Below are 15,172 nucleotides of genomic sequence, written 5' to 3' on the forward strand. Positions count from 1 at the left end.
ATTAACATCAGTATTAATCCTTAATGAAGTAGAATCTCTTAGAATAGAAATAATTCTAATGATCATGCATTTCTACAACTAAAGAAAATGTTCCAGCAGAAATACAGGCTATATGTAAGTGAGCAACTAATCTACTAAATAGACCTGAAATCCTACTAATATAAAGAAAATTATAAATATCATGAATATTAAAAATATTAGGGACCTACCCCAGCTAAATCCTGCGAATTTCTGTGTATACAAGACAAACAAACAAATCAAATATAAACTAGAAACACTCAATTAGCCCCATTTAAAGATAGAGTTAAGTGGAAAGCCTTTGACTCTCTGATACACGAAAGAAAGATATTAAGAATGTTATTATGCGTCTTTATGAATACAAAGATCAAGATAATATATTGATTATTATTCACACTAAATAAGGTTCATAAAACATGAATACAAAAACCGGCTACAATTTTAAAAGATCAGCTGAAGTAATACATTGGGGGTAAAAATGTTAGTGACACTGAAGAAAAGAGATGCCAAATAATTTTGGGGAAAAATCAGGGCACTAGAAAAGTCACAAAATGCACTACAAGTCAATCCAATTTCGGACAAACTCTGGTGTGAGTATAACTAAAACAATGTCTATCTGGAAGAATTAAATCATATCAAAACCATTTATAAAAATTCATTACAATGGGCGGGGGCTATTGATCAAGAAGAAATAATAAGGTTAATAAACTGACTCAAACCATCAAGGGTGCAAGGCCAGATGGACTAGAGAATGACATACTTTTTCAGAAAGTTATATCCAATTCACAGATTTGTGTAAAACAGCCTGCGTTGTCCCTATATATAAAAAGTAGCGAGAACCAATCCACTGAATTATCATCCTAAAGGATTTTTAGATGTTATTAGTAAGGTTTTTGCAGGAGGAATGTGAATTAATTTAGTGAATTGGCCCATCAAATCTGGAATACTTGCCGATTTCACACAATAACAGGAAGGGCATTCAAACACAGATAAATGGATTGTTATTAAACGTATTGATGGAGCAAACACTGATATGCCCCCTGTCTTCCTCATGTGTGACATATGGTGATTTCCCAGCCGCATTTGACAAGGTTAACAGTAATCGATTATGGGAAAAACTCAAAAACTGACGACTTGACAATGGACTTTTAAAACCTCATTGTCCATTTACATGAAGGGACGACTGTGCAGGTATGCCTGAATACACAGTGTGATTTTACAAATCCAATACCAACAAATAAAAAAGTAAAGCAGGTTTGCCTACTTGCATCACGCCTCTTTAATCTATAGATCTCAGGCATGAGACAAGCCATAATGACAGCCAGGAATTGCCCACCTATAAATTATGAGCTTCTTGTGACTTGAATATGCAGATACTATTTGCAATGTGATGCTATGCAGATAAGCTTACAACACTCCTTAAATAAGGTGTTAGAATATAGCTCCAAGAATTTACTAGACCTAAACATAAATGAGACATAAATTATGCTATTTAATATCAACAAAAAGAATGCAGTTTTATATGGAAATTGAATGTCTTAAATTTAGATATGGGCTCGCAAATAAAGTGTATTGGTTATACAATTTTTAACAAAAATAACCCAACAGCAGAACTGAAGCATTAACTGCTGTGGCTTTTTTAACAGCCCATTTAAGCATTTGAATAATTTTTTATGGTGGTGGCATCAGTTTGCTACCTTTGCTATGGATTTATTGATAAAATATTTTGCCAATAATTTTGTATGCCTTTGAACTCAAAACAAATTTTAAATGGAAGGGTTTGAAAAAGTTAGAAGCTCATACTTGGAGATCACTCCTAGGACTGCACCAGTCAACTCCATGTTCAGCTTCTAGGATTGAAGTAGGTGTGAAAAATGTCATTGAATATCAAACCTAAAAGGCTGGCTGATCCCTTTTCCTGATTACAAGATATGAATAAGATTGGCATCAAAATGATGTACTGCTCAGACGTATATAACAAGATTTCCTCAAAAGAGTCAAAGAGAGGGCATTTTTTATGAAATATCTCTTTAATCAATTGAATCCATTTTTAAAGGTCAGGTTTGTGAATTGGCGTTCAAACAAATTAAAGACTCTGCAGATTATGCCATGATAACAAACGACTCAGTAAAAACTCTAAAACGTCTTTGAATAGTGTCCAGCAATTAGAGGACTATGAGAATATAATTTTTCGATTTGTACATCATGTTTTTTCTTTGGAGACTAATCAATCTTGGGAAAGATGATTACAGGGTAAACAAATATTTCCAATTATTTAAGCAATAGAACCCGAGGAGGTGGGGGGGCATCACCTGAGCAAAGCAAGGGCCTTAATGTGAGCCTCTGGGCTACACTTGAAATACCTCCCTCCTCACGGGACGCAAAGAGCGCACTTACCTTCATTCCCGGAGAGGGAAGATGGCGGCCTCTCGCTCTGAGGAGGTTCGGAGCAGGGGCTTTCCCGGTGTCGTAAAGACCCTGTTCTGAGCCTCCTATTTGGCTGGGAGTCTGCCACACCACCCCTCGCCAGGCACTAATAGTTTAAACAGTTTTATGTACCATGGCTTTTAAGAGTTTGGAGGGAATTTAGCTGAGCTGAATGTATATTTAATGGATTTATTATTTATTTAATTTATGAAGCCATATTGATATGGTTATTATAGTAAAATTAAATCCAATGTTGTAAAAGGTGTACTTTTTAAACTATAACACAATAACAATAAAATAAAATAAAGCAAACCCCTATACAGCAGTAGTGCTGCTCAAGACCTTTCTTTTCTTCTCTGCTTTCTCTCTCTCTCTACCCTGCTGACCTACCTGCCCGCTGCGCCGACTGGTTGCTTGGCTACCCCTGAGTCACACTGGGTACCAGGCTCCTCCATGATCAGTCTCCTCGGTACTGCCTCTGGGCCTACCGCACACTTAGGGGCTGTAACTGTAACCTTTACAGCCCCCTGCCTTCTTGCACTTACCCAGAGTCGCACAGCCCTGGCTGCACTAACTCAGAGCACTGCTGCCCTGATTCCACTTCCCCTTCCCTCTCCCTGGCACGTCCCCCCTCTCCCTTCCCCCTGCACTCTTGAGCTGTCTCACTTGCACAATCTGAATGACACAAGGGCTAGTAAGATCGTTTGTCTTGTCCTCCCTTTGTCACGCCTAGAAACACTTGTGTACAGGCGCGTTGTAAATGACACATCATATCATGTCATATCATATCGTAGCTCTGGCAGAGCAGGTGGCTTAACTCAAGGGAGAGGGGAGGCTAGTACTGAAGTGCTGTTATTCCACACAGTAACCAAAGAAAAACACACCACACGGGTATACTTGAAAATATGGAGTTTATTATAAAATTACAAATATAATTCCTATCAGTTAAAATAAAGACCTTCATTTAAACATATAATAAAACACAGTGCATGCATAAAAACAGTAGTGTTCAGTTAAGACCAAACCAAATCTTAAGGGACTTCTGTTGCTCACTACCTGGTGGTAGGCACATCACACGGCTAGGAGAGGCAAGAAACAAGGAACCTAAACACTCGGTAATTAAGTCATAATCACACTCCCATGTGCCAACACAATACATAGTCACAGTTATTTCTGAACATCTAGGAAATTGCATCATAAACATTACAAATGCACACTGTAGAGTAAATATGGTTCGTAGAATGGGAAAATAATTAAATACTTTAGAAAACAAAGCCAGAGATCACCAAAAGTCAGAATACAATTAGGATTACTCAACCCGTCTCATTACGCTCCTAGAAAATAGATACACTAATACTTTATAGTGATACATTGTAACCAGGTATTTTTCATAGAAAGGAGTGAAATGTAAGACTTTAAAAATGCATACAATTTAGTGGTACTTGCTAAAGTTGTGGACTTTATTGTAAAACTACATGAACAAGTTTAAATGTTCATTGTCATCACAGGTTGGGCGGAGCGGTAAAAATGTGTCAGTAACACTGTTACCCCTACATTTCGCTCTGCCTAACTATGAGCTGGTGGGTACGTTTGAGATTTACCTCCAGCTTTTAGCTGGAGGTAAATCTGGCCACGTTCCGCCCATTTTTGGCGCTATTACCACAGCATTATTAGCGTCTCGGTAATAGCACCGAAAATGCCCCATTGGTTCCAGTGGACCCAATATAATTGGGGACTTACTGCCCCTCTGCAACTTGGGATCCCGTGATAATACCACCAGCCCGAGTTGCGGTAACGCTATTTGTGTTTGAGTTTCCGGTTAGTGTGACAGTTCCCTAGAGGATCCAAAGGGAACAAGTTAGCAGGCACATCCAGGGTTATGGGGGTAATTAACCCTGCAGGTGAAGTTAAGACAGCCACTGACCCCATGGGATGCTAGAGGGGATCTGAGGCAATACAAGTGAATGGCAACCCTGCAGAACTCTTTGAACACTAACCATGGGCACCCCTGGGAGTAAGTATTTTATATAATCCACCAACCCAAGGCCCAGAGGTAAGTACTTATGATGGAAGTTCTCAAAAATACTGCTCAGGGCAAGAAAACAACCTGCTGAGTGCAAGATCTTCTTTTCTAGGTTGGTTTAAAGGATCTGTTTACCCAGGGAATAAAACCCTGCACCAACGATGACCATGATTGACCAACAAAGGATCAAACCGTCATTCTTAAAGGGGGGGGGCACAAACCAGAAGTGAAAGTTCAAGCAAAGATATCTCCAGGAAGACACAAGAAGCCAACCAAGCAGGTTCTGGCAGCTTGAAGGACAAAGAGAAGCAACTGGCCAGAGGGGCACACAAAGCAAACAACGATGGAGGCAATACCGCATGGGCCAAGGTAACAGGAGAAGTGGATATTGGGGTCCCAGTACCCTTATGGGCAACAACAACTTCCTGTACTGAAAAAAACAGCCAAGGCAGTAAAACAGAAAAGGGCTGAAATAACGTCCCAGAGATGGTCTCATCATAGAAGACCTCGCCAAGCCAATGTGAAGGATCAGGGTGTGGAGGGGGAAAGCCCAAGAAGGATGTCCAGCAGCCACAAATCCCCAAACCAGAGTCAGGGTAATGAGACACAAACCCCGCCAATATGGTCAAACTTGGTGTCAAAATTGCAGGAGTAGGTTTTGTGCTAAATGTTCTCCAGCAGGTAAGTAACCATGGAGAGTTCCACAGAACTTTAGCAAACATAAATTCAGCAGAGCCTAGGCAGGGTTAAGCCCTCCAATCACACACCAGTGCACCTAAACAAAGGTTTTGGTGACCAACTAAGCAGGTTGGATCCCAAAGCTGCCACACGTTCCGGCCCTATCACAGAGGATGCTAAATGGTCTGTATAGGACTAGTGAGTTGTTTAAACCTGTTTAAACCACAACAGATGGTGCAGGGATGGATTGAAAGTGAGACCATGTGTGTTCAAAGGTCATTTTATGCCAAGACAAACACCTGTCACAAATAACAAAATGGCCAGTCATATACTACCTATAGGGTCCATTCTTTTACTAATTGCGTAAATCAGATTGTACCCTTTGTGAAGCCAAAACTAATTGCAGTTGCCAATAGTCTACTACCTAAATCCAATGTATGGTGGAACGATTACCCTATGGCCTAAATGGGATGCTAGAAATGTACCCTTTGTCTTGGGAGCTATTTGGGTTGCCATAGAGCCATATACTCAAGAAGCATTGCGGTGATGAGGGGACATAAGTAGAAATCCCTCTGACCACAAGAGAATTCAGAGATCCTAAAAATCAAAGGAGTGGACAAGCAAATCTTTTGGGGTCCCATGAAAGGGACAGTAGAACCCCCAAAATGGAAATCTGCCTTGACAGTTACACTTGTTGTGTTGAGGTAAAGCTCCTCACAATTTAGCACATCCACTGAATACCAACTACATACACCATTTGACAGCTTTTAGATATGGTGTGCCATTTTGTCTGGCCTCTATTTATTAATAATGTTTTAGGTCATAGTAACTTTTTTGTGAGTATACACATGAAGTCTGTGCCTTGTAATACTTAAGGGGCATAAGTATACATCCAAATTAAGCCTGGTATTAGCAATTTGGGCTTCGGTGCTACCAACAGTCAGGTTGATATGGCTCACGTTATGCAAGAGATAATTTTAGCCACATAGCCTGTAAATACCCAAGGCCACTGGACGTCCGACAACCATAAAAAAGATCTTTTTTTTTTATTTGATATCATCTCCCAAATTTCCTCTAACATGTGGGATTACATTTTTGGTAAGCTTGGGAGAATCATTTTCCACATAAAACGAATACCCTGAATATATCTCAATTTCGGCAAGATGTTTTCAATAATATCAGTGGTGCAGATAAAACAATTTGGGTGTTTCATGATATGATATGATATGACATGGCATTTGTAACGCGCCTATACACAAGTGTTTCAAGGCGCGATAAATGTATAAATTGGGCAGGCATGGTTTGATTCGTTATTAGTCTTGTTCAGTGGAGAATGAGGTAGAAGGTTCCAAGAGCAATTAGTGATTAGTCTGATGTTGAAAAATCAAATAGACCCGGGCTGAGGACAGGTGGAAAATTGAAATAGCATAGTCCATCGTTCTATCACTTCATTATGACTAACTCTACTATGTTCCAGTGACCAATAACATTGTTGGACTTTGTTGAACATATGTTCTGTTCAGACATATTATATTTCTGTGACTCAATTAACTGATCTTTACTGTATAGATTATATTGTCTGAGACAAGATTCATTTTTGGTCATTATGGATATAGTTTCTCTAGTGTATTCATTATTGGTGGGAATGGTTCCCCTCTTTACATAGGAGATTCAATATGGGTTTTCACCAATAGGACAGACAAAGTATATATACAGTATTTGATTTCAACTTCTATGGAATGTTACCCCCCAAACGCCCCTTCCCACCTATTTAGAATCTAGTCCCAAAACACCCTAAAACCTTATCTCTCTACCCCCCCCCCCATATTTTTCAATGGGTTTTTGCGGTAAAATAAACGCTGCGAAAAAAAGAAAACAGTGATGAATGGACATTGTAACTGATAAATGAAGCAGAACTGGTAGAGGCTTGCAGAGGTCATTTTTCTTCATGATAAAGGAACATTTACATCCCGACTGGTAAAGGAACTGGCTCCAGAAAGAAAGACAAAGTCATTTCTTAACATCCAGAAGGCAGATAGTTGATCGAGGACGAATGCTGAAGAAGACAGCAGCTTCCAGAAAGCAATCAAAAATGCAGAGCCATTAAAGTTTGTTTTTCCTTCCTTAGCAATAAATGATCGAGATGGGAAATTTCAATAGCAACATTGTGTTGCCCCATGAGAACAGATGCACACATTGTCCAAGAAGTAGATGCTGCAAGCTCATGCACCACTGTATTATCTACACATGCATTATATTCATACTCATATTGCTTTCACTGACAGTAAGAACTGCATTTTATATAGGAGCACATCGGGTAAATATGCCTGTATATGTTGCTGAGCAAAAGGAAAGGGTGAGCGTGGCCACTACAAGGCAGCCTAGACCTTTCATAGATATTCCTGACCCAATAAAAGATGGGAAGATACCTGAGCTTGAAATGGATGTTGTTAGTAATAAATTACACATAGCACTTGATTCAGAAACTGCTTTTAAACGCCGGAGACAGGGTCGGCGAATCAGGCAAGGTAAGGAGTTAATAAAAGTTGGACCTATAGAGATGCATGCAGACACACCAGCCAAGTGACAAGAGGCCCAAGCACGAGTCGCAAGGAAAGGTTACGTGCAGAGATTATAGCAGAATCTTTATGGCCGTTTTTAGCTGTTGCTAGAAAAAGAGTGATGGCTAGAGGCAAACTTATTGAACTTTCTTCTACGCAGGGAACCCGGATAGATGTTCCTGCAAACAAATCAGCCAGAAGAAGCTATGTGGATACATTTAGAGATGTGGTCATAGATGTGGTCATAGAAAACTACATGAAGCGTTTGAGAACCCAAAGAAGCACCCAAGAAGATAATTATGAACTGAATGATTATCTGGACAGCACAGCACACTTGGGAAACAACAAATGGTACCAGCACATGAAAGACGTTGGAAGAAGGACGTCAGATGAAGAATGCTTCGTATGTGCACTCCTGCCATACAGCATGGGGAAGTCAAAGATCTTCATAGCTATTGAAATAGATGTCCTAACTGCACACTGTATGGTGCACCTAGCTTTCGGAGGCCAGTTCATGGGCCGAAAAGCCTCTCTCAAATGGGCAACTGAATGGACAGATCCAAATGAAGATGACTATTTTCAAGATATAAAGACAAGAAACAATGGCAAGATGAAGACTTTTGTGATAAGATATTAGAACCCTGGAGTAAAAGGAACTGGAGTAAGAAGAGAGTTAAATAAAAAATTGAAAGTTCCAGGACAATCTACAGAAGACATCCGTAAATGGAAAAACAGAGGCCAGATGCAGATTTGGGGAACTGTCCTATGACCAGATGGCTGGGAAGAAGGAGTAGTAATCTGCAGAGACTGGGTAATCATGGGTCACTACCAACCAACCATCGAGAATGCACAAATGTTGTGTAAACCATTATGGCCAAAACTTGCTAAACTGCTGACATGGGTCGAAGACAGAGGAGGACCCCTGCAGATAGTACCATTGGAGAGTTCTAAATTGTGCTTCAGGAACAATGGTACAAGAAAAATGGGGGAGAATCAGAACTGTGGACGAATCTTCGATGCACCAGGAATGAATATTGGAACAGCAGTCATCATGGATCATTATTGGGCTTGTGGAGCCAAGGCCTACATCAGACTGCCTAAAGATTGGGGATGAATCTGCACATTGGTGGATGTCCATGTTCCTGCGTTGGTGATTCCTAAAGGTGACCTGAACATTAATATTTTCCCCGAAAGCAGATGCACATCTGAGGAAGAAAAGATCTGTAGAGCTGATAAATTGAATAAAGAGAGAGAACTACGTCTCTGCCAAATCAATAGAAGCCTTTGATGCCATTCCCTATGAACATAGATTGTTCAGCCAGACTTCTTCAGTGTTTACGTTGATCTTCATGCCAAGGATCCAAGTTGGAGCAAATACCAAGTGGCTTCAGATCACCAGATGGGAATTGCTGCAGAAGATTAATACAACTATAAAGGAATTCAATTCAATCAGAGAAGAGATGAGAGCCATACGACTGATGACCCTCCAGAATATGTATGTCCTGGACATGATCACAACTACGGATGGAGGTGTTTGTGCCAAAATCGGAGAATCATGTTGCACATTTATACCTTCTCATGATGACGAGAATGGAACCTTGACAGAGGCCTTAGACATGCTGGCGAAGCTCCATGGCCAGATGATAGAAGAGGTTGAAGACATTGCCGATGACAGATGGTTTGGATCACTCTTCTCGTGGGTTCCACAATGGATGGCAGACATGTTCAAATTTCTTGGAGCTTTGTCTTTATTAGTGATGCTTGGATTCTATGTGATCAAGATAATAATCTCACAATGCAAGAAGACAGCAAAGAAAGCCATAGGGATTAAGATCATGATTGATGTTGAACCAGGATGGAAGCCTAAAGATCTGACTGATGAAGACATCACAGACTGTGTGAAGGCCAGTATCCATGCACCCAAGGGAACAAAGTTCCTGTATCCAAAAGACCATAAGAAGTATGTGGAAAGATGGATCTATTGCAGTTCAAGTGGACAGTGCATGCTCATGACATGGAACAAGGATGAGCATGTGAAATCAGCTGGATGCTTGAAGGGAAGAAGCAGAGAAATTAAATGGCAAAGATGAATGGTGATGTTATACAAAGTTGAATCAACACCCATATAGAAAGATAACCAGACCAGAGAGGTAGACGATTCATAAAGCACAAAGAGGTGCGAATGATAAGTGACATCTTGGGATCAAGATGAAGAGACTTATGCCACACACCTGATGAAGATAGTTAGTTTAAAAGTGTATAGATACAATGAAACGCAAGCAGCAAAGCAATCATGAAGCTAGCCACATGCTTTTAAATATATTAGACAGCAGGAAGCGCCAACATATATATATATATATACCTCTATAGATGCATATGGACAAGTATACTCTTAATCTCCTCACTCATCTTCTCTAGACTCTTCTACTGCTCTACTCTCTTCTTTGGACTCCCCTTCTCTCACCTCTCCCCTGTCAAGTCTATCTACAACTCTGCCATCCACTCCCTCTGCCTTCTCTCTCCCCATGACTCCATCTTCTATTCTCTCTCCTCTCTAGGCTGGCTCCCATTTCACTCCCAGCTCAAATTAAATTTCCTCTGTCTCATATTCAAATCCCTCCATGGTCTTGACCCCCCATCTCTCCTCCCTCCTCACTTTCTACACTCCTGTCCGTTCTCTCCACTCTTCCAATCTCTTCACAACTCTCCTCTCCACCTCCACCTGGTGGCCCTTCTCGCTTCTGCTCTTTTCTACTCCTTGCCCCTTTCCACTGGAACCACCTCCCTCTTTCCATCCGCTCTACTTCCTCCTTTGCTTACTGTCGTACCTCCCTAAAATCCTATCTCTTTCACTCACCTCCTTAAAACCCTTTGCTTTCTCCTACTTCTTTTAATATTCTCCCCAACCCCTCCTTTTCCTTTCTTACTTCCTTCCCCCTTTCTCTCTCTCCTTTCTCTCCACTCTCTCCTTCCTAATTTCCTGTATGTTTCTCACCCTCCTCTATTCCTTCCTTCTCCTCACTCCCTCTCCCTCCTCTCATACTTCTTCTCTCTCCTTTTCTCCCACCCTTTATCTCTTCTCTCTCCTTGACCCCTCCTCTTCTTCCCCTTTCATAATGTAAATTGTTTTTATACTGCTTTCTGGTTTAATTCAATTGTTATGTAATGCTTGCTATATATTGTTTGGTTCCTCTTGTAAAGCATTTTGGATTAAAACACTATATAAATTCAATAAAATACACCTACAAATACAAAGGATGAATGTTTCCACTACGTATATAAGCAGTACTGAACGAAGCAAGAAGGCCTCATTTTAGTGTCACAGTTGAGAAAAGCAATTGAATTAAACAGAATAAAAGTTCAGCAAAGGAGTTCACTGAGCCAAGAAAGCCAAGGTCTTATCAAACTGGAATTGGCTGACATCGGATACAATTAACGTGAAAGAACAGAAATTCCTGTTCAGAGAGGTCAAGCAAAAACAAAAGACTTCAGAGGACTATTGAAAATAAAATCAAATACACGAAAAGGCTCAATTTCATGGTGTCCATTCATGTCATAGAAGGAAGTTGGACAAACAAGATAATCACACCTATGCATGGAAGCCAGCTAGTGCCCATACTCCTTAAAAATTCTCAGAGAACAGTACAAACTCAAGGCCAACTTGACACTAATTGACACTGGACCATTGAGGTGATGATGGATGATATTTTAATTGGTGGGAAGCAGGTGGTAAGACGAGCTCACCCACACCTGGTTGTTCAGTCTGCGTTCTGCTAAACATAGGTGGAAAAGTACTGACAGGGGTTAGAAGTCACCCAATTGTAGGAGACCACGTAGTTGGGGTCCTATAGTGTGTGTAGTAAATGGGACGTTGTAAATTTAGTGACGTTCATAGTGGCAATTTTTAGGGGAGGGCTTTGTTGCCCCACCTGATGTTAACTATCCAAATACCTCTTTCTGTTACTCTATACAGATATGGACCTATGCTTAATGCTTAATCCCACCCCCCGATAGGTTTTTGTAGTTTGCCACGTAGGATGATGTTGGTAATGACGCAGGTCAAAACGTTGATGATGACCAGCTATGGGTATAAGAACCCCATTTTTTATGAAGTAAGCATAGTCAGAGTATCGAGCGATTGCTGATGTTCGTTGTACTCCCTGTTTTAAATACTTGACATTAAAACAGACAAACGTTGCCAAACTATTTGTGTTGTCTTGATTATTGGTGTATGAATAACATCTGCAGCCCCATCTATCTCCAGGGTATTGATACACATTTTAAAGGGCTGTTTGTGAACACCCAGCTCACTATGATATCACATTGGAAGATATAATGGGAAGAAAAAGGCGGACTAACAGAAATACAACTCATTTCCATTACCATTAGTTTTATTATTAGCTTTCTACGCTAGTTTCACTGTGCCACATACAGATTATTCAGCAGTACATAAGTATGCTATGGAGCCTAAGACTAAGAACAATACAGTGACTGGCAAGGCATCTAGAATGAGATGCCTCTCTCTAGCCTGTTCCAGATAAAAATGGACCCACTCAGTTTCCTCTATCCCCACGGTGGTGCTGTGCCCATTCTCTTCTACCATCTGCATCACCCTTAGCAATGGTCACCTCCTGCCGCCCACCACCATGCCTCGGTTGCTCAGTAGGTGTCTCGTGGCGATCTGCATATGAAGTCAGAGACGTGCTCCTTCCCTCCTCCTGTCTGCACTACTCTGAAGCACAGCCACAGATGCCTCTAGTCTCCATGACTGAGTTACTACAATTGGTCTATTTGGTCAATTTTCCCTGCCCCATCTTCATTCAATGCCACTGCTGCTCTCAATCAATGCTGCCCCTGGCTCCATCTCATAGCTCTTGCTGTCAATCTCTGTGGCCCAATGTCAACTCCCCTGTGCGCAGTTAGTGACATACACACTCATTCATTCCTCCCACCTGCAATACTCTAAACCATTGGCTATCCTTCATCGGTCCACCAGTTGCCATGGCCAGTCTTTGTGAGAGCATCAGCTCCCATCAACCCTAGCCAGATTAGTCAATGATAAGGATCATGGGAGTTGTAGTCCAAAACATCTAAAAAGCCACAGATTGCAAACCATGCACTCAAACTCTCTGCTATGCCCATTCTACCTAGCCGCAATGCCCTCAATGGTTCATGGTTACCAGCTTACTCTGGTCATACAAATCCTGGTATCTGAGTGACGTACTATTGGCTATAGAAGCACACATTTCAGCTGACCACAAAACAGGGCTCAGGGCTTTTTGAAAAGATTGGATCACTTGAACCTCCAACTTTATTCGACAGTCATAGCTGTCAAGTGGAACTGCGTGATGCGTGGCACCTTCAGGCAGTCTTGATCTTCCAGAAAAGGTGGGTTCCAACACATAAACTGTGAAAATACTGTATTACTCATCGTTAGCCAAGTCGTTAGTGCAGGATATGTGAACATAGTCTCCTCTGATGTTTCACATGTGTCGAACTGTTGACAGAGTTAGTATTTTTTACCCCTAGGAAAAGACCTTTATATTATTTTAAATATGTCATTTAGAGAAAATATGTATTAAATGGGTTTGCTATCCCGGGTGCGATCTATAAAATCTTTTTTACAGGGCCTTGTCAAGGCTAGCTCTTCTGTTCTGCACCCATCCCTTTCACCCCTGTGCTGGCACTAACTGTCTAAAGAAGATAGTGCTTCTATACTCTGATCAAACAGTAACAGGAAGGGGCCTTTCTAGTGGCCCTACACTTGCTAAGTTATGTAGCAGCTGTGCACACATGCTGCTAGGTATATTTAGGTGCACCTCAGGGACCATTGCAGTTCTCACTATGTACTGCACCGCAGTGGCACCTCTAGAAATTAATATTAGGGGGGCCGGCACACCAAGAAGAAAAAATACAACTATAGAGGCACAAGCAAATAAGGGTCAATGGCCATACTGAATTAAGTAATGTAAGGGTGCAGAAGTAAGGCTCAGACACAGTGGTGGCATATTTGTTGGTATAGACATTTATTAATCAAGAAAGGGTTGGAAAATTGCCTCTTTATCCCTGAAACTAAGAGAGTTTTTCCTACCTCCAAGAAACTAGTGTCATCCTCAGGATGTCCAAAACTAAAAAGTCTGTCACTGTTGTGTCCCGAAACCTACCTCTGTCCCTAACAATAATAACGTAAAGTAACTGTGCAAGGATAATCTCTTCTCAAAGTAAACATTTTTTGTTGTGGTTCCAACCAACAGAAAAATCCCCAGTCTCACTGGTAGAAAATCTGATGAGAAAACAAACAACGTTCAGAAAAACAAGATTCCAAAGCTAGAGCAGTGTTCCTTTCCCCTAGATTTCTTTGTATCTTATTTTCCTTGGGCTTCTGAGCCCTTTCGCCCTTTTAGTAAAATGTCACTGAGCCCATCACAAAGACAAACTTCTTGGATTCACAGTCCTTTATCCCACCAACTCGCCACAATCTGCTACCAGGAGTTAGATTCCTTTTAATGTTTCCAGGGTACTTGACCTTCTTATTCTCAACATCCCATGTGAGTGTGGGTCCCAGACCTGCAAAACTTTATAAGGCTTGGTTCACTCTCCTGCCAAGCAAGTGTCCTCTCATGAGCTGCATATCTTTATTTCACAGGGTCCCAGACCCTCTTAATCTTCATCACACTTGGTTTCTCCTATTTCTGTTTTTATTATTATATTTTTTTATTGATTTATTTAGTTTAGTATCAAACTTTTTTACTCATTTCCATTTCCATACAAAATGTTTAATTACAAACTTACATTTATCTCATTCATCGTGTATCCCGCATTTATCTAAACCAAAAGTGTCACTTTAGTTTCACTGCATCCTACTATCTTCTTCTATGGGGCTGGTATTCATTAGTGATTCCCAAAATCGGATGATTGCTATAGTTCATTTCTTGTTGCTTCCTGATATTATCTTTGACCACCGGTGTGCCAGATCAAGGGGCATACTCTGCTGCAACCATATCTGCCTGAACAACTGTCTTTTGTTGTTGAGGGCTGAACAGTCCATAATGATGTGGAATAATGACTCGACTTTATTTTTACCTTGACAAAAGCGACAGAAGAAAAGGTCAGCAGGCAATAGTTTTGTCCTGGTAATTCGTTCGCTAGTCTGTAAAATATTTAATCGTAACCTTAGAAACTGGTTTCTAATCGATCGATCTGGAAACTGTTGGAGATACTGTGGCAATTGATGAAGCCCTCGAACGTTAATATCTTGTGTTAAAGATGATTTATAGATTGTGTTTTGTTTAAGTGTTCGTATCCAATCATTTAGTTGCAGGGTCAGTTTGGCTTTCTGCGGTCGATTAAAGAGCATTTCTAGTTGGATTTCTTGCCGTTTCTATAGATTTATGCAAGCTTCCTTCCACATGTTAAGCACTGTGGCGTTTCAGGTCGGCATTTTACTGTGCATGATGCCAATTGC

Source organism: Ambystoma mexicanum, chromosome 4q, assembly GCF_040938575.1.
Source record: "Ambystoma mexicanum isolate Mex_15411 chromosome 4q, UKY_AmexF1_1, whole genome shotgun sequence".
Lineage (NCBI taxonomy): Eukaryota > Metazoa > Chordata > Amphibia > Caudata > Ambystomatidae > Ambystoma > Ambystoma mexicanum.